At 38.1% G+C, this 20,330-nt stretch overlaps 1 protein-coding gene across 5 annotated transcripts in view; it reads right to left on the bottom strand.

Annotated features, from left to right (window-relative positions):
- ST6GALNAC3 (ST6 N-acetylgalactosaminide alpha-2,6-sialyltransferase 3) overlaps positions 1–20,330 on the bottom strand; it is a 347,784-nt gene that overhangs the window by 292,912 nt on the left and 34,542 nt on the right. For 3 of the 5 annotated variants that reach the window (XR_014026076.1, XR_014026077.1, XR_014026080.1), the window contains one exon: positions 3,216–3,475. The exons of the other annotated variants lie outside the window; for them this stretch is intronic. The gene's annotated coding sequence lies outside the window, so the exon portion shown is untranslated. Of the gene's footprint in view, positions 1–3,215; positions 3,476–20,330 lie in introns of those variants that run through there. 5 annotated transcript variants of the gene reach the window in all.

The raw sequence follows: 20,330 nt of genomic DNA, 5'->3' as shown, positions 1-20,330 counted from the left end.
TCAGGTAGAAAACAAGAACTGAAACATTTAATCAGTTTAATTACCACATTAACCAATTTAAGGTTGACTGACTTCTACACAAGGTTGGCAAACTTTATTTTATAGAAACAACATTAAACTGAAAAATATATATTGTTACTGACACTTAGCAAAAAAAATGCTTACCAAAATAACATTATTATGGCCCATGTATCAGAAAAGTATCAAAATTGAGTTGATTAAAAGTAACATGCATCCCCATAGATCCACTAAAGTGTACTAGTTCAATTCCATTTGGACATTCATTTTTCTTGCAGCAACTCTATATATTACAGGCAATAAATTCATTCTTTTCATTACAATGATGGTAGTATAGTGAAGTTCATCCCAAGGTCTTCAGGAAAGATCACGCTCTTGTGTCACTGCAGGAAATGTAGGTGACTGAAGCCAAGATGAGAATATCACAGAGTATAAATCTTCCTGTCCATGGAGATCAGGTGCTCTCAGGGAACCAATCCCATAGAACAGACAGTGTGGTGTATAGTTCATAGGTCAGCTGTACGCCTTCTTCCATCGTTTCACTTCTTGTTAAAGAAAACCATGAGATTAGTCCTCCAAGTTTCTAAGATGGCTCCTCTCCACATGACATGACTTACTTCTCTTGCTCATTTCTTGGTTCTTTAATTCAATGTAGGTTTGAAACAAGGCTATCATATACAGGCTGCAAAAAATCTAAATGACCACTAAATGTCAGCGGAGGTACATAAAAATCTAGGTTAATTTTGCCATCTATTGATGGTCTGGATTCTATAGTCCCAGTTATGTACGCATCACTTAGCAATTATACTGGTGGCTTTGTGTCTTATCTTGATATTGTATTTTATTCCAACTACCTTTCTGTGCTTCCAGACTCTTCTTAATTTATATAGGTAGGAAGGAAAGAAACATTTTTTTTACATTTTACATTACACTATATTTAATATTGAATTTTAATATTAGATTATTAATAAGGTTAATTCTACAAGTGTTGTTCTATGCTAAACCATCACAAATATATCTTGAAAAAGAACATCCTTGAAAGAGAACATCCTTTATGTATGCAACTATTACTAATATGACCCTGAATTTATGCCATTTATTCCAACCTAAGAGATCTTTTTTTTTGTCCCTGCTAAAGCAAGCCCTGAATGGAACAAAGCTTTTAATGCTCAAAATTCTATTCAGTAACCAAGGAGGCTTTCAGATTTCAAAGGTTAATTTTCATTTCCTATATATATATTAAGTGATTGACATTTCAGCTTCCAAAATAATAGCAATTCATGCATTCAAAGTACTGTTCAAAATTTAACTAATCAGCCCACACAATGATGATAGAATTCAACAGTGAACTTCCTTTTAAAAACATACACTGTGGGGCAAATTAGGAATAAATGAACTATTCAAGGTCATACAGCAACTAGAAAAGGCTATGTTATTATTCACAATGAACAACTTTTGCTGCCTTCTGGTTTACTGTACAGAAAGGCCTATCTACTTAAAACCAATTTCAATAGCAAATAAAGGAGGATGATAGATTTGTGCAAATTGTTTCCAATTGTAGACACTCTATACAAAGCCCTAAACCAACAACCTAAAGTGGCTGTGGTCATTTGTGACATACGTCATGGCATCTGCCAGACTTAGTCCTATGTTGCTAATAAGCATTCCAAGAAAACATCAGGCCTACTCTGAAAATAGGGTGGGAGGGCAATGAAAAAGTATTGACCTAAATTTGCTGGTTTACTGCTTAAATCAACAGCTTCCTTGTTTGATATTAGTGCTAGTCCTGGATTTAACTGAAATACCACCTGCTACTTTATTGACTGAAATGTACACTAGATATTTTTGTTTTGAGAGAGACTGGCCAAACGCTATCTAAAGGGGCTAAAATACAATCTTCCAAGTTGATAGGTAAATACTGCATTTTTCCATGTTTTGGAACAGATCTGTTTCAACCTATGAAATGGCCCAATTTATCACAAGCAGAGCAGCTTTGATTAATATCAATTCCGATTTATCCACCTCGATGGAAAAAGCAACCTTTCTTTTACAATTAATTATAATAAACTGTAACTCATCCTGGGAGATTTGCACAGATGGATGAAACAGGATTCCATGGTTGAGTCTGCATAATATACTTAAGGAAGCCAATTAAAGACCTAATGGCCTTTATTCATATTACATACTATACTTGGATTGTTTGAACTTGGGTTAGGGTTGGGGGTTTTTGTGTGTGTGTGTGTGTGTGTGTGTGTGTGTGTGTGTGTGTGTGTGTGTGTATTTTATTATGCAAACCTAGCCTATTCAGTCTAGATCCAACTTAGAAAAAAGAGTAATTCAGTAACCAGGTTAAAAGCCACAGAGTACTTTCTTCCCTTATTTCTAAAAACAGTACTTCTTCCATGTTTCTCCATGAATACATGCAGACTTGAAAATGCTGTGTGGCTGTTTAATAAGTCATACATTTAACAAACTTGTACAATTAAGAATTAATGAAGAATAAGTAGCATGGACCCAAATAGGATGGGCCTGTATGCTTTAACATTTTTATTCACTTCAAGGAAAAGAGTGTCTTTTCAGGATTGCTCCAGCCACTGAAGAAAGGAGAAAGCATTCATGGCTATTTCCTTAGAACTTGTATCTGGCTCCCTGTTCAAGAGGCGTCCAACTATAACTGAGTTAAAGAGGCTGTGTTGTATCAGTAACTATTTTACTGCCCAAGGTTTAGGTAATATATGCCCTATAGAAAGTGGGGATAATGTTACAGGTAGATCTTACTTTACAACCCCAGTTGGGATTGGAATTTTGGTCGTAACTCACTGCAGTTGTAGGTTGAGACACCACTTGTCTAGATTCAACTTTATGATCAATTTTCTGATGGTCGCAAACTGAGGCACTGTAGTCATTAAGCGAATCACATAGCCATTAAGCAAATCATGGGGTTGTTAAGCAAATCTATTTTCTGAAAGGGCTTTTTGGGCTAGAAACAGGTACCTTAAACCATGCTCCTTAAAATTATTTGCCAGCCTATGATTAAAAAAATAATAATACAGTGTTGAAATCCCATCAAATAATTGTGAGAAGCAATAGTAGAATGCATTAATTTTAATTTTGAATATTGTAAATATCAGTTCATATAACCCACACAAACAAAAGCTCTTTTGGGGTCCTCCATATATGTTTTTTTTAAAGTGAGGAGGGGTCCCAAGAGAAAAAAGTTTAAACACTAGTCTAAACAAACTTCCAAAAAATGCCTAGTGTAACAACAATTCTTAAAAATGTCTTAGAAGGACAAGAAATGACAGCATCTGCAAAAGTACATGAGAGAGAGGTAGACACCCAAGAGACACCATGCACAGAAGGAGAATGGTGTGACCCCATTTAGTTCTTCAGACAGCTGAAGAAAGCCTTACAATCCTGGATGGCCCAACAAATGCAGCGTCTTTAGCGCAGGTGCCTATTAAAATAAAAGGAAACTATTAAGGAAACTTCCCGCATCGGCATCAATCTTTCTGAAACATAATTTAGTCTCCCTCTACCCCGCCCAATAGCAAAGTATCATCTCTTCTCTAGTCATTAGCAGCGGCATAAATAGCTGACAGAATTATAAATGATGGTGCCAACAGTTCACCAGACAGAGCCAATATTTCAACCACACACTGAACTTTTCTTCTCAAGCAAACGGGGGAGATGATTTTAATCAGGGCCTATCTGTTTTTATGACCAACATTTATATTTCTTATAATCTTTTCATTAAAGAAAAAAAAGTTTTAAAAAAGGAGCTGTAAAATTCAAGCAATGTTAAAAATAGTGAAGTGAGATAGACAGGGGTGGGATTCAAATATGGGAACAACCGGTTCTCTGTGTGAATGCCGCTTCCGGAAGTCCCTTCTGAGCCTGGGCAACAAAAAATTAGCTACCGGTTCTGCCGAACTGGTGCGAACCGGCTGAATCCCACCACTGGAGATAGATATATTCATTGAGAATAGCAGTTCCTCAGCGATGAACCACTGATGTGTCGATGCCTTTAGAAATAATGTCGGCCAAGAGGATATTATTTTAGCTTAGCCCACATCACTTATTTAGTCTGTTTCTCTGTTCAAGTATTTCTGCTGAAAAAACAAACATAGAAAGACTTCAAGAAAAGAACTATAGAAGAATGGACTTTAAAGGTTTCCAACCTGGCGGAAATGGCAAAGATTTCAGCATATTTGAAAGACCAGTCGCAACAGAGATATATTGTGGAGTGGAGAAGATGGATTGATTATATCCAGAATAAATATGGGACTAAAAAGTTTCATCTAGCATTTGAATAAGTATTGATGTGATATTTAAATTGCTTGTAGTTATTTTATAAGAGTTAAAGTGTGATAGTTTTAATATTTTATTGTTGTTGGCATAAGGTAGTCTATGATTGTTTGTATATTTATACCCTGTATTGAGCTCTGGGAAGTCGGGGAGGGGGGAGGGGGAGGGAAGGGAGGTGTTGGGGAGGGTTGGGGAGAGGGGAGGGGGTTGGGATGGGTTTTGTCTTTTTAAAAAATGTATTGTAAAACTCTTCAATTAAAAAAAAAAGAAAAAGAAAAAAAAGAAAATATTCTAAATGTATACTCGCCTATAGTTTGGAACCAATATAAAATTATGTTTTTTAAAGACATTGTTGTTAAGTTTTTTTTTTACACTAAAAAGAGAAACATTAAGAGAAACTAATAGTAAAGGTACGAGGAAGAAAAAAAGTAAAGAGAAGGCAAAAAGCCAAAAAGATCAGATGCAAAGAAAAATATATAGAAATGACTTTCAATTTTCTTTCGCAACAGTGATAGCATACAGTATAAATTTAAATTGACCTCTTATTCTAAGGTTATATCATTGCTCTCATTTTTTTCAACTTACTATTTTTTTTAATCATCAAACCCATATTTCATAATTCCATGTTTTGCTGTTTCATGCAAAAAAGGGATTCCCAAAGAGCATTAAAAGTGTGCCTTTCCTCTAATCCAGGGGTCTTCAAACTTGGCTCCTTTATGACTTGTGTGGACTTTAACTCCCAGAATTCTTCAGCCAGCATGCCTGGCTGAGGAATTCTGGGACTTGAAGTCCACAAGCCGTAAAAAGGCCAAGTTCGAAGACCCCTGCTCTAGAGATCTAAATCAAACCTACTGACCAGTTCCAATTCACTAAAAGGTTCGTTTTGTAATCATTGCTGTAAGTTTTCAAAAAAAAATTAAAATAAAATAAAAATAAAAACGAGGTGCTAAACATTTTCTCTAGTCCAAAAAAATGCAAACGACATCTAATCTGATTCACTATACCAGGGGTAGGCAACCTTTTGCTCTTTTATGACTCGTGGACTTCAACTCCCAGAATTCCTCAGCCAGCACGGCTCAGCTTGGAAACCTCTCCCTTTCCCCTCAGCATGGCTGGCTCAGGAATTCTGGGAGTTGAAGTCCACGAGTCATAAAAAAGCCAAGGTTGCCTACCCCTGCACTATACGGACATCAGATATTAACAATATTGCTGAAACGGGGCAAGGAAGCTTTACGGAAGGAAGCCAAATAAAACTTATGCATTCAGCATTTATTTTAATTTCAAGACACTTTCAGAAGGACAGCACGTACTGAAACAAAAGTTCACTCCCTGATTTCATGGTTCAAAATTGACAGGCTCCGAGAAGGAACTTGTGCAGCTAACTGATGACAGATATCATTCAGATGCATCTCACCAGCAGCTGATCAATTACTTTTCATGAGGTGTCAGTTTTATTGTTAAGGAGAAGACAGTCTTAAAAAGCAGCTTAAAAGCAGCTGAGGCAAGCCCATTGCAGGCAACAAATTGCCACAGCAATAACATATACCGTACTCAGTTAACTTCAACACATATTCCTTTCTGAAATACCTGAAGGGTTTTCTCAATTCAATCATGGTGCAGGCTTTGTGCTTCATTACTAATACTACATACTTCATTTAGAAAAATAAAGGGAAGATACAAAGGCCTACAATTTCCAGGAAATGTACAGGGATTGCCTCGTAAGCAATAGCTAAAGAATCTAATCAGCCTGCCTTCACCATGTTGAGGAAATCTCAATGCAGTAAATCTGGATTAGTTAGGGTTAATCTTTCATTTAAAGTTCCAAGAGCTCCCTCTTGTGGAAGCAAGTTCAGAATAGGTCACCTACAAGGATGCCCACCTCCTTAATACAATACTTGCAGAAAAAATAATTAACATTCTTTTCTATACATCGCGTCTGGTTTCATATTTTCACTTATTCCTAGCATGCAAGTCCGAGTTCCTGAACTTCTCCCACCCCCTGCCCAAGTTGTGTTTTTACAACTCCACCATTGTGAATGAATTGCAGGGAGAAGTCAGGGGAAATAATTTGTAATCATTTTGTTCTGTAAGATTTCTCTTCCTGGACACCCAACAACTTCCTTAACTGTCTCCCATCAAATGCAGCATGGTGAAGTTATCCTTCTCACACAACCAAACAGCATGATTTCCCAGCTCTCGGAAGAAAGCAAAGGCTTTTTTTTTTTGTCTGAACAGGAAATATGTTAGACAAGAGAAATAAACTGAAAAGCTTCCCTTGGCCCTTTGCTACTTACTATCTTTGTCTCAAACAGGTTCAGCACACAATTTCCAGGGGATAATGGCCTATTTACTCAGAGATGTCTGAAGGGAGCATCATTTGGCATAAAGGAAAATGAAAACTGAAAGGCTTGCAGCGATAGCCGGAGGTAACATATTGACTAATGCCATGGATTTTGAAGCTGCAGGTGCTCATTAGCCCGCACAACTGTTCCTAGCAAAAGCAATGCCAGATTTGCAGAGGCAGGTGCACACGTATTTCAGCAGAAGCTATCATAATTACCCACGCAATATGAGTGAAGGGAAAAATTCCTGGGAAAACTCTTCTTGAAACTCTTAGGGGGAAGGCATATGGTTAAATAAAAAAGAATCTAAACGAGACTCTAAATCAGAATCTCAAGGAATGTAAGATTGTATTTACTTCATATTTAGAATCGCATGCAAGGAGCACTAGAACACACAGATTAGTAACAGGCATTGGCCGCCTTTCTAATGGATTGATTATGAAATCATTATGCATCATTTATACCCATTTTAGAGGAACTGGGACTGCAGAATCTAAATATTGACTCTGATGCATCTTTTACCATTCTGGTATAATATTCTCCTTTGACATGGTAAGCTGGTACTACTCACTTATATCTTCATCTAAGAACTGAGAAAACGAGGTTAGACCATGGATTATACTCCGTGATGTGACCACTCACATTACATTTGTTGGGGCATTATCCTAGTAACATTACAACTTAAAAGAAAGTCAATTTTCACTCCAAATTAGAATAGAAGTGTTGAAGCCTCAAAATAACTGTTTTAGAGTACTTGGATCAAATCAGCGAATACATTCACAATTTGTTTCAAGCCTAACATGTAAGTAAATGTTAATATAGATGTTAATATGGATGAATATGGATGAATGAACAAGTATGGAAATACAGACATTGGACAAGCAACCAATTCTATCAAGTACTCTACACAATTCATCTTATTAAAAGATGAAATCTTCATTCCATTTTCTCAGTTCTCTTGGGTACCAGACCAGAAACGGGGCTAGATGATTAAATGTTTGAGGAATTGGACAATAAATTAGCTGAATCAACTGATAGTAACTTGACAAAATCACTGAATACTAAATGGACAGCTTTTTGAAAAAAACAGTCTATGAAAGATTTGTAAAGTTGACAGAGGAGATGAAAGAAGAAGTCAAGAATGTGGATTTGGTCTGGACAAAAGACAAGGTGCTTCTGGGAAATAGAAGGCTTTTTGGAATTAGAAAGTCATGACCTGAGATTTAGATAATATGGGTATCTGTGGTATTACAAAGTCAAGTTTAATGTGGATCTTAAAAATTATTATGTTAGCCATAAAAATAAAAATGTCAACTTCTGAAACAAACCTGGCTGAAGCCATCTTTTTCACTCTAAGTTGCCACATAGATGTGGGAAGGGGGGGAGAGAAGTAGTATTGCTATTTGTATCACTAGACAAAACACCGAATGATTCCGTGGGAACCAAGGTCATTCCCGCAGGTGCTGGAAGGAGAAGCGAAGACGATTTGAGAAGCCGGCCAATTGCTTTTATTGGGCAGCGTGTTTTATAACATTGTAGAGAGGAGGGGAGTGTTACTTTTAGTTACTTTGAATCTCAGAGTTGGTTTCACTTTTGACCATACCAATATTATGTATCCAATAAACATGTGCTTTGAGGAAACATAAAGCCTCAGAGTTCTGCTTTATGTGGTTTCATTAGTCAGAACCTTGACAAAAAATTATTCGGTAGGTTTTATGTTAGGCATGCCATATTGAGAATATGGAATAGGTAATCTAGATTATAACTAAAAACACTTTTATGTCTCTCTGGACAAGAAGAATTTTACAGATGAGAAATAAGAGGCAGACCCAAATGGCTCAATTATTTTGAGATATTAGAATTTTATCAAGGAGCAACAATAATAAAATCAAGAGAAGAACTGGTGGCAAAGGGACATAATTGACAATGGTTTTCTTATAAACATTTATTGGAAAGACTTAAAGTAAACATAATGCTTTATAGTTTTAAACTTTGTAAGAATGAGAAGCAGGAGTGAAAGAATATGAAAATAAAGTGGAATAAAAGGTTTAGCTATAATATTAATACAAAACAATGGGAAAATGTGTGGTTTTAAAAATGGAAACTATTATATTTCCAAAGAAAATGTTTATAAAAAATATGTATCATTGGTACAGGTCACCAAAGAAATGTCTTGAATGTATAAAGGCACTTCAAATTCATGTTGGAAATGAGAAGAACAGGAACTGACACTTTATCATGCTTGGTGGGTGTGTAAAAGAGCCAAAAAAAATTGAATTCAAATATATACACCGATTGAAAGGATTTTAAAGATTAATATACCACATAGATCAGAGGTCTTTCTTCTGAGACTGATGGACAAACAGTTGGGGGGAAAAATCATAGACTTTTAATTTTGGTAAGAAACTGCAGCAAGATTATTGTATGCAGAAAGATGGAATGATTTGGCAAATATCTACAGTGAAAAAGAATGGTTGGAGATGACGGAATTTGCTGAGATGGCCAAAATGACCTCTTATCATTAAAGAACAGGCAATACCCCTTATAGCAGGCATGTCAAACTCGCGACGTCATGTGATGTTGCGCAACGCATCAGGACTTTTTCTTCATTGCTGGCAATGGGGTGGGCGTGGTTTCAGCGTGAGGCATCTGGCTCACGGGCCGGCAGTTTGACATGCCTGCCTTATAGGTATTAAGAAACCTCTTATGTACTTCCCAAAGGTGCTTTTTCAAGAGGGAACTGGCCTTTCTTGTTCTGCTTCTCATCCAGGAAACTTGTTCAGTTCTTTTCTTGGATGAAGCTTCTTGGAGCAGAAGCCAAACATCTTCAAGGAAAAAGCAAGAAAGTCCAGTTGCTCCTTGAAAAAGCACCTTTGGGACCAACATGACCTGAATGACTGAGAATTTCCATAGGCTCTTATGGACCTTTTCCAGAAAACAAAAAATAATGAACTTATGACTTATGATTTGGATGCTTAACTGATACGAAGAAAAGAGACATGCCGTAATTTTAGAAAAAGAGGTAAATTTATAATTGAACTTATACCTGCTGTAAAAAAAAAGATCAGAAGCCATGCCTTTGTCTTTTTTCTTTCTTTTCTTTTTTACTTTTTCTTTCCTTTCTTGCACTTTTAGCTTTCTTTTCGTCTTTTGTTTTTTCTTCCTTACACCTTAGATTGTATTAGCTTTTATCTTCTTTTTTTAAAACTTTTTAATAAAATTTAATAAAATTATTTAACTTTTTTTCCAAAAAAGAAAGGATCTCAGCAACTACATTAAAATTAGGTCCTATCTGGATTAAAATTTGGTGGAACATTCAAAAGATTTTTAAGAGAAAGAGAAAGTTTACTCCACAATTATTTTTATTGGGTGTTATTACAGATTGTGATACTAAAGAAATTAACTTGATGTTGAATTTGATAACAGCTGCGAGGTTATTGGTAGGGCAATATTGGAAGAAGGACTGTCTGCCTACTATAGAGGAGTGGACGCTTAAAGTGTCAAATTTAGCAGAAATGGCTAAGATTTCTGCTTACTTGAAGGATCATTCACAAGAAAGCTACATTTCGGTTTGGAGAAGATGGATAGATTATATTCAGAAAAAATATGGGACTAAAAAGTTCCATTTAGCTTATGAGTAAATTTTAGATTGTTATAATTTAATTTTTTTTATAAGTTGGATATTTTAGAGTGTTTGTAATTATGTTATAGGCGGGTTAAAGTGTATTATGTATTTGGTTATTTATATAGTTGATTAATGTTAGTTAGATTATGATTACTATATATTTGTAACCCTGTAACCAGCTTTGGGAAGTGGGGCAGGGGGAGGGGGGTTTAGGGGGGCGGGTTTGGGGATGGGATAATATTGTAACCTTTATAAAACTTTTCAATAAAAAAATAAAATAAAATTAGGTCCTATCATAATGAGCAAGAACTACTCAATCTTTCCTGAGGAATTATTCCTTGTGGACAGGTCCTTAATCCTCAAAGTTCAAGAGCTTGGATTCAGATAAAACGAATACTGTAAAACTCTTGGACAAAGTTACCACAAACACATCTCAAAATCCCATTTCAGTAGACAAAATAATCCTGACCCACCAACTCCTTTTCATACAACTATGGAATTTTCATCGCGGAATGATCCTGCAGCATCCTAAAAGCTACTAAAATGCACTTCTTCCAAAAGCATCTTAGAAGTACTTCTGCTGTGTTCAAAAGATTGGAAACAGAACTGACAAGCGGACTGTACATACTTTAAACAAACAATGAATTTAGAGCTTTTTGCAGAGAAACTGATGGGATGAGATCGAAATCCCCAATACACAATGTACATTGGTGCCAGAAGGACACCTTCGAAATGATCTGAGAGTTCTGTAAGATATTTCATTTCCAGCATCTTTCCCCATCAGTTCTCTGCACTCCATCATCATACAGATTGCCCTGCTTCTGATCTAATGCTGAATGAGTTCTCAAATGTCCTTCATTCTCTAATTTAATGCAAATCCCTGTTTGTAGCATTCCTGTGGCTTGGGGATGATTAAACACCTGGATCTATGAACAAGAGCTATTTCCAGCCATTTGTCTTTCAGAAATGCAGCCCTGTGTTGCAAGACAATACACAACAATTCTTTTTGTAATGCCAAATACATACTTTTAGTTTACAGAGGACTCGGACAAAAACCAGTGTTTTGTCTGGAGCTACAACCAAATTGTCTTTAAGTTGGAGATATTCAGAAAACAATCACTAGGAATTAATTTTTAATGCAAAATTCACATTGTGGAAGCCCCACTGAATATAAAGGGATTGTCATGTATGGTTCAGGACCTGATAAGTAAATTATTCTACACAAATAGTATATGCTTCGAGATTTATAAATTATAATCAGAAATAGGGGTGACAATGTGATAGGGTAAAATGTCAAAATTACTCTTTAATGACATTTATATGGCAGTGATTATAAAAGGAATGAATTGAAAGATTCTACATCATGAAAGCATACAAGACCTCATGAGCAGAAAGAAAACTAAAATATATATTTAATGCACATTTAGCATTTAATTTATTATTACTATTACTATTTAGAGATAAAACCAAGTACAAAAATATAAATGCCACCATGTAATTTTTCCTCTGAAGATTGCATAGTTCATAGTGGATGGTCCAAGAAACAGGTAAAGGAGGAACTGATTTGTAATAGAACTTATTGCAGTTCCATTCTTACAAACTAACCAGCCTAGCCGACAATTTTGTCACCCAAAAGGTAGAGGAGGAAACTAGATGTAAAGCTGTACTGGCCTTAATTCTTAGTAATAGAGAAGAAGTGATAGAGGGAGTTGAAATTGCCGGAACCTTGGGTGAAAGTGATCACGTCATACTGGAATTTAATATAATGCAAACACTAGCAACAGAAAACAATCCAACTAGCGTCTTGAACTTCAAAAGAGCTGACTTTAACAAACTCAGAGAAAATCTAGGAAAGATTTCATGGATGAAAATCCTAAAGGGGAAAACAACCCAAGAAGCGTGGGAAACTCTGGGAAATGTGATCATAAAAGCCCATATCAGCGCAATACCACTGAAAAAGAAAAACAAGAAATTCAAGAAGAAACCAACATGGCTGCCCAAGGATCTCTCTGACAAACTGAAAGACAACAAGGACAAATACAAAAAATGGAAAGAGGGATACATAACTAAGGCTGTTTATCAGCAGACAGACAGAACATGCAAAGGTGAAGTCAGGAAAGCAAAGGCTCAGAACAAAGACTTGCAACAGAAATCAATGATAATAATAAAAAAAGTTTCTTCCAACATATTAACAAGAAGAAAAAAGTCAAGGAAGCTGTAGGTCCACTAAAGAGAGAAGATGGCAAGGAAATAACAGGCAATAGGGAGAAAGCAGAGCTGCTTAACTCATACTTTGCGTCAGTCTTCACACAAAAAGAAACTATAGCCCAACACACCAAAAAAAAACACTGCAAGAGACAAACTAGGAACAAAAATTAAAATAAGCAAGAAAATGTCTAAAAGAACATCTATCCAACCTTGACGAATATAGAGTTCTGAAGGAGCTGGCAGATGTTATCTCAGAACCATTGCACCACATATTTCATAAATCCTGGAGCTTTGGGGAAGTACCTGAGGATTGGAAAAGAGCTGATGTGGTTCCCATCTTCAAGAAAGGGGGGGGAAACGGACCCAGGTAACTACAGATCAATCAGTTTAACATCAATACCTGGGAAGATCCTAGAAAAGATAATCAAAAAACAGATCTGCGAACAACTAGAAGCAAACAAAGTTATAACTAGTAGGCAACATGGGTTTGTTAAAAACAAATGCCAAACCAATCTTATTTCATTATTTCATAAAGTGACTAAACTATTAGATCAGTGAAATGTTGTGGACATAGTATACTTAGATTTCAGTAGGGCATTTGATAAAGTAGACCACAACCTACTCCTTGGTAAGCTAGAAAAAGGTGGAATAGACAACATTACCACCAGATGGATCTGTAGCTGGCCTGAGGCAGGCCAGAAGGAAAAATATGTCATAAATGTGAGGTAGGACACAACAGTGAGGCATAGAGAATAATGCGTGTATTAGTTAGAAGAAGAAGAACAAGGAAATGGAAAATGTCAAACCACACATTCACCCCTGGGGCACCTTTGTTATAGCTGTCACAGAATTCAGTTACAGCTAACCACATATGTCTCGCTTGTACCCAACCACAGACATAGCACAGGAAACGTAGATGCTAGCAAGGTGCCTGTGACCATTGTTAGAAACAAGGTTGCACAATATTTAGCTAGAATTTCGCACTGCAAAGGGGGGCTAGGGATGAGCTAGAAGGGGGCTTAGAATCCATGTAACCAATCAGAATTAATAATTTACATTTCCGTGTTCTGTGACTTTTGAAGACTATAAATGTACCTGCTTGTTTCCTGGAAAGTTGTTCAGACATTGCCTTTGCTTTCTAATCTGAACCTTTTGCGCGCAAAATAAAACAAATTTCTTTTGATTCCGAGGTCTGAGTCTCTTAATTCTGCAACAGGCCGGCAAACCATACTCAATGAGTAGTCTTCAATGGCACTATATCCACATGGAGAGAAGTAAGCAGGGGGGTACCACAAGGTTCCGTCTTAGGCCCAGTACTCTTCAATATTTTCATCAATGACTTAGATAAGGGAATTGAAGGGGAACTCATCAAATTTGCAGATGACACCAAACTGGCAGGAGTAGCCAACACCCCAGAAGACAAACTCAGGATCCAAAAAAATCTTGATAAACTTGAAGAATGAGTCCTATCCAACAAAATGAGTTTCAATGTGGAAAAAAGCCAAGTTTTACATTTAGGCAGAAAAAACCAAAGGTACAGGTACAGATTGGGTGAAAACCCACAACAAGGAATAAAACAATCATCATTTACCATAAAGTGAAGAACTTAGTTCACCCACTTATATTCTGCCAGAAAAGCTAGATCAGTACAAGTATGTGGGATGTTGAAGAGTCAGAAAATAAAAATATGTGGCCTTTAAAGCTTAAAGAAACATTGAAGACAGGTTAGAAGCAAAGATCATATTAAGCTAACAACCATTTTTACGTCACAGTTATAAAAAGGGATGCCCACAACAGCCTGTGTTTTATAAAGCCACCACACATTTTAACAAAATGGGAGAATATAAGTAAAAGAACATATAAGCTTTTGTCAATTCTGCTGGCAACACAAATGTGCTTATTTTGCATCAGTTTTAAAATGCAGTTTGTGTTCACTCATTAATTCATTAAATAACAATCGCCAACAAAGAGGGCCTAGACGTTCACATAACCAAACCGGATTTTGAAATCATTATTATGATAATCATTAATCAAATCACACGGCTGAAAGTCCATTAGAAGAAATCCATTCTCCTAAATGGATTTTTTTTGCTGCAAACCAACAAAAAACATCAATAACAGGCAAAAAAAAAACATTGCAAATTGTTGTCACGTGACTGTGGGATACTAGTTGGGATACTAATTGTAAATGCAAACTGGTTGCCAAGCATTTGAAAGCTGATCATGTGACCGGGGGAGATGGTGCGACATTTTATGAAAGCTGGAGGCCCTTTCCAAGGTGGTCATAACTTTAAACGGTTGGTAAATTGATTTGGTCACGATACAAGGACAACCTGTAAAGCTTTGTTATTTGTATCTTTTATAGATCCTTTAAAACCTTGCCATTCAACTCCGATTAGAAAAAGTCCAATTAAGGATTACCAGAAATAATCACAATCTATTTGAATCTTGATCAAATAAATCCAATATGTCTTCCTTTTAACAAGCTTGATATTTAATTCAACATGTTCAGTGCTAATAGTAGTGTGTTCCATTATGTATAAGTCAAATGTAAGTGCTCTTCTCTTTAATTGTAATATTCAATTTCTTCTGCTTCCCACTAATGACCAACTTTCAAATTCTTACCCCTATCATGTTTTCTTTTATGAATTCAAAACAGCAGTATTTTCCTATGTGAAGAATTCTTATGATTAATTTCAAAATCTTATTTTGACTCCATCTGGACTCTTCATTTATAACTTTCCCAAATCAACATTCTAATCACTCTCTTTTGGTTTATTAAAAAAACTGTCTTTAAACGTATATTTAAATCTTCTTTCACTATGGAAGTAAAGAAAATTCACCTGATGTGTATTGTAAAATGTGCAAATTGAGAAGCTCTTACTAGTTGAAAAGCAGTTAATGGGCTATTTCCAAAAGTGATAAAGAAATTAGGTTTGGCAAAACTTTTCCTAAGGCAATACGGCAGCTATAAATTTGGTGGAAATTGCACTGGTCGCTCAACTTCCTGTGAGGATTCATAGCAAAGTAGACATCTCTGAGGGAGCAAAGAGGTCACTGCAGCACGACTGGCAACCAGATGGCAATTTGTGCCAGCCAAGTCTCTCTGAATAAAGGAGAGAGCATGAGGTTGCTCACTGATACTCTGGACAGCTGCTTCTCATGAATAAACAGCAGGAACCGGTTTTTTTCTACAGTCAGCTCTTGATAGCTTGTGCCTTTTAGGACTACCCACAGCAAAGGAACTAGCAGTCAAGAAACATGCCATGGACTGGCAATTGGTAGTCTAATCAGGAAGACTTTGGAAATGATATTCCAATGCCATACAGCAGGGGTCCACAACTCCCGGTCGGTGGACGGGTACCGGGCCACAGTATGCCAGCAACTGGTCCACACAAACAAGCAAAGCTCCATCTGTGGGATGCAGGCAGCCCACAAAACCATGCACTCTCCAGTCCACAGAAAAAACTCTCCACGGAACCAATCCCTGGTGCCCAAAAAAGGTTGGGGACCTCTGCCATACAGGGTTTACATACCTAAAAATACCAGGATCATGCAGGCAACCGTTTTCTCTGTGTCACTCTATGGAAATGAAAATTAAACCCTAAAGATGTAGGATAGTGTATTGATGCTTTTGAACTTTGGTATTGGGAACTCTTGATAGTATTAGTGATAGCTTAAAAAAAAACCACAAACAAATGGACCATAGAACAAATTAATTCAGAGTTCTCATGAGGCATAAAACGCCATGCTCAAATTATTCTACTTTGAACACATTATACTTAAGATCCATTTCCCTTGATAAGACCATAATGCTGGCAATGTTGGAGCAAGATGGCCTGACTTGATTATAGCAGGGATTCATTGCAGGGAGAACTGAAGGACCAGACTGGAGACAGATCATTCAGGAATAAGTATCTCTGTGTGGTCATTAAGAACCAACACTTTGCAGGATCCAATCTGGCTCGGTCACTGGGACAAGAGGCTTTGCCTTCTGAGCTTTCAGAGTCATGCTGGACCCATCTTCAGGGAACTTCTCTCTAGCAGAGTGTGTGCTGTTCTCTGTGTGTGGTATTTATAGTGCCTGTTGTATGTGGCTGGCTTTTAAGTCACTGGCTATCATTTGCTTGTGCTGCCCAGCCTTTGCTTTCTAAGTACTTGATAGGCTGCTGGTAAATCAGGATTCCTGTTGACAAGGGGCCTGTTTCTCAGGTTTCAATCACTTCCCTGGATGTTTTTGTGCCTGCTGGTCCAACAATCTTAGTAGCTGAAAAGTTGAATGTGTGTCCTTGTTCAATGCAGTATGAGGCTACCAATGAGTTCAGATCTCCTCATCTGATCACTTGCTTGTGTTCCTAGAACAATGAGACTAATTTACCACCAGCCGATGAAGTACTTAGAAGGTGAGGATGGGGAGCACAAGTAAAGACAACCAATGACTTAAAAGCCAGCCATCAACACACCCAAATCAACATCTAAAAAGCCACATACAACAGGCACTATAAATACCACACAGAACAGCACACGCTCTGCTAGAGAGAAGTTCCCTTAAGATGGGCCCCAGCACGGGGCCAAAAGCTCAGAAGACAAAACATCTTGTCCCAGTGACCGAACCAGATTAGATCCAGCAACATTATCTCGGTACATGTATATTTGCCTTCATTTGTGAATGAACATTTTTTTTATAGTACATAATCAAATCAAATAATCAAAGCAAATTTTGTTCTCTCCTATTTACACAAAGCTTCTGCAAATAACTACAGGTAGTCCTTGACTCACAATGACAATTGGGACCAGAAATCCACTCCACTAAAAGTCCTTTTAGTCATAAACTGAGCCACCAACATGACTGGATTCACTTTTCTGATATTTTTGTGGTAGTTGTTAAGAGAATAGCTGCAGTCATTAAGCTGAGGTCCACTACTAATTTACTTTGAGCTGTTGTGAAAAAACCCAATGGAAAAGACAAGAGAAAGCAACACAAACCAATAATTCTTACTTTTAAGATTCAGAGGTTTATTTTTCTAATAATTTGGAACATAGCAAGCACAATAACACATCATCATGTACATTAATAACCCATTGCAATGACGACCAAATAGTTATAACAAATTCCAAAAGGACAGCTATAGGCCAATGGTAAATCCGTCAGGTCCAGTCCCAACCTTTTATACCCTTTCTTGTTCTAAGACTGTAGTCTGACAGTCCGCTGACTTTTGCTGACCTCTTACGAACCCTCTGCTGACCTACTTTCCACTTATACTTTCTGCTGAACATAACTTTCCACATATACCCGTGTACATTGGAACCCACATCCATCAGCTACTTTCAGTTCCCTATTTCTCCCACAGTTATAATACTCATGTTCCAAATATACATAGACCTATCCAAATATACATAGACCTATCTACAACTATCGTCCGGTCTCCAACCTTCGCTTTTTGGCAAAGGTTGTTGAGAGTGTGGTGGCACATCAGCTTCCTCTGTTCCTGGAGGAAACTGATTATCTGGACCCATACCAATCGGGTTTCAGGCCCGGGTACAGCACGGAGACGGCATTGGTCGCGCTGGTGAATGATCTCTGGCAGGCTTGGGACAGGGGTTGTTCCTCTGTCCTAGTTCTATTAGATCTCTCAGCGGCTTTTGATACCATCGATCATGGTATCCTACTGCGGCGTCTCAGGGGGTTGGGAGTGGGAGGCACTGTTTTGCAGTGGTTCTCCTCCTATCTCCTGGCCCGCTCGCAGTCGGTGTTGATGGGAGGGCAGAGGTCCGCCCCGAGGCCTCTCATTTGTGGAGTTCCTCAGGGGTCGGTTCTCTCTCCCCTCCTGTTCAACATCTATATGAAGCCGCTGGGCGAGATCATTCGTGGTTTCGGGGTGGGGTATCATCAGTACGCTGATGATACCCAACTTTTTTTCTCCACCCCGAACCAACCCAGTGATGCCCTCGCCGTGATGTCCCATTGCCTGGAGGCGGTCTGGGTCTGGATGGGGAAAAACAGGCTTCATCTCAATCCCGCCAAGACTGAGTGGCTGTGCATACCGGCATCTCGGACTAACCAGTTCATTCCACCTTTAATGATGGGGGGGTGAGGTGTTACCCCCCGTCGATAGGGCTCGCAACTTGGGTGTCCTCCTGGATTCACGGCTCAGTTTTGAAGACCATATAGGAGCCGTGACCAGGGGGGCCTTTGCCCAGGTTCACCTGGTGCGCCAGTTGCGGCCCTACCTGGACCGAGATGCCCTGCGCACAGTCACTCATGCGCTCGTGACCTCCCGATTGGACTACTGCAACGCTCTCTACATGGGGCTGCCCTTGAGGACCACTCGGAGGCTTCAGCTGGTGCAGAATGCAGCCGCATGGGTTGTGATGGGGGTTTCCCAATACTCCCATGTAACACCTCTGCTCTGCGAGCTGCATTGGCTTCTGGTTGCCCTCCGGGTGAGATTCAAGGTGCTGGTGATGACCTATAAAGCCCTAAATGGCTTGGGTCTGGGATATCTGAGGGAACACCTGCTGCCGGCATCAAGCTCCCTTCGTCCTGTGCGCTCCCACAGGGAGCGTCTTCTCAGGGTACCGCTGGTAAAAGATTGCCGGTGGATAATACCCAGGGGGAGGGCCTTCTCTGTGGGTGCACCTGCCCTTTGGAACCAGCTGCCTGTAGAGCTTAGGACTGCCCCTGACCTTTGCTCATTCCGCCGGGACCTGAAGACTTGGCTCTTTGAGCTTTCTGGCCTGGACTGAGAGTATTAATTGGGGTTTTAATTGGATTTTAATTGGGGTTTTATATTTATTCAAGGTCTAAATGTAATTATTTTAACTGTTCTTAATTTTTGTAATTGTTGTTTTGTTATTTTAAAAACCTTGTGAACCTCCCTGAGTCCTACGGGAGAAGGGCGGTATATAAGTGTAATAAAGATAAAGATACTTTGCAATTTCAAATTGCACAAAGCTCAACAGATTACAAATACTATGTTCTTATTGTGAAATAGTATAAAGTTCAAATCAAAGCTTTGTTTTAAGTCACTACTGTGGGGCCTATCACAGTTTGCTCCAGACTCGTCTTGTTATATGAGGAGGGGACTATATTTTCATCTCCCACAGAGCATAGAGAGAATATAGGGACTGTGTTAAAGCTGGACAAATGTTTTGATAGACTTTCTGCATTGGAGTAGCAAGGAATATGGCTTACTTGCATAAAGATAATAAATGGGCAGATATGAAGATATTTTATACGAAGTGGTAGATTGATGAATTCGCTGATTATGTGCCATCAAGTCACTTTCAACTGCAAGTGACTACATAGATGGGATTTTCTCCATGACCGAAATGGTTATGCATTTTACATTATGGATTATATTTACATGCGTTCATGGATTATTATTATTTTTTTTAGAAAAAACTTCATTTCAATGACACTTCCAAATAGGCAACCTAACAAAATGCCTCTGCTATTTTTCTAAAAGCTTCTATTTCCTAAATCTTCATGGTGGGATTGAAAATGTAGCCTTGTAAATTTTCTAGAAAATTGTACAGATGGAGCTGCAGTTCCCAGATCATTAGATTAGCAGGTTACAAAGCTGAACAACATGCTGAGACTCACTTCCCTTCCTCCTTCCCCCACCCAACATCCTGGAGTGAATATGGCCAGACACCATCTACAGCTTCCTGTTGTTTCAAGAATCAATTGAGAGTCAACATACCTCAGTTAAGAGGCTACAGGAGCCAAATACTATTTGTTCATGGAGGTAAAAGTCTGGATGTTACCCGACTGATTCCTAAAGACCCATGCCCATTAAGAAACACGACAGGGGGTTGAAGATTTC

Source organism: Vipera berus (assembly GCF_964194415.1).
Source record: "Vipera berus genome assembly, chromosome: 3".
NCBI classification, from domain to species: domain Eukaryota; kingdom Metazoa; phylum Chordata; class Lepidosauria; order Squamata; family Viperidae; genus Vipera; species Vipera berus.
The sequence above is the reverse complement of the archived record's forward strand: the minus strand, read 5'-3'. Positions and strand labels throughout refer to the sequence as shown.